Source organism: Notothenia coriiceps, unplaced genomic scaffold, assembly GCF_000735185.1.
Source record: "Notothenia coriiceps isolate Sejong01 unplaced genomic scaffold, NC01 NC01_scaffold00037246, whole genome shotgun sequence".
Lineage (NCBI taxonomy): Eukaryota > Metazoa > Chordata > Actinopteri > Perciformes > Nototheniidae > Notothenia > Notothenia coriiceps.
The window spans coordinates 18,222,035-18,222,257 of NW_011369947.1; the positions used below are offsets into that span (position 1 = coordinate 18,222,035).

Below are 223 nucleotides of genomic sequence, written 5' to 3' on the forward strand. Positions count from 1 at the left end.
ACATCCAGATCTTTCTTCAGAACAGAGTGAAGTGCACTTTAGACAAACTGCTCTCCTCTTCACATTTACCACACAAAAAATATTACAGTTCATTGGGGTTCCCTGATGCTCAAGGCCTGGTAATTTTTTGATCGGAGCCATATTTTTTGGCAGGTGGCAAAATTGTCAGATATACTCCTCAATGCATTCTTATGGGACTCAGTGCTGCAGTTGGTTGTCATGG

At 41.7% G+C, this 223-nt stretch overlaps 2 protein-coding genes across 4 annotated transcripts in view; both read left to right on the forward strand.

Annotated features, from left to right (window-relative positions):
* LOC104966019 (AP-1 complex subunit beta-1-like) overlaps positions 1-223 on the forward strand; it is a 373,094-nt gene that overhangs the window by 133,896 nt on the left and 238,975 nt on the right. The gene's annotated exons all lie outside the window — the stretch shown is intronic.
* LOC104966014 (transmembrane protease serine 4-like) overlaps positions 1-223 on the forward strand; it is an 81,087-nt gene that overhangs the window by 69,195 nt on the left and 11,669 nt on the right. The window lies entirely within an intron of this gene.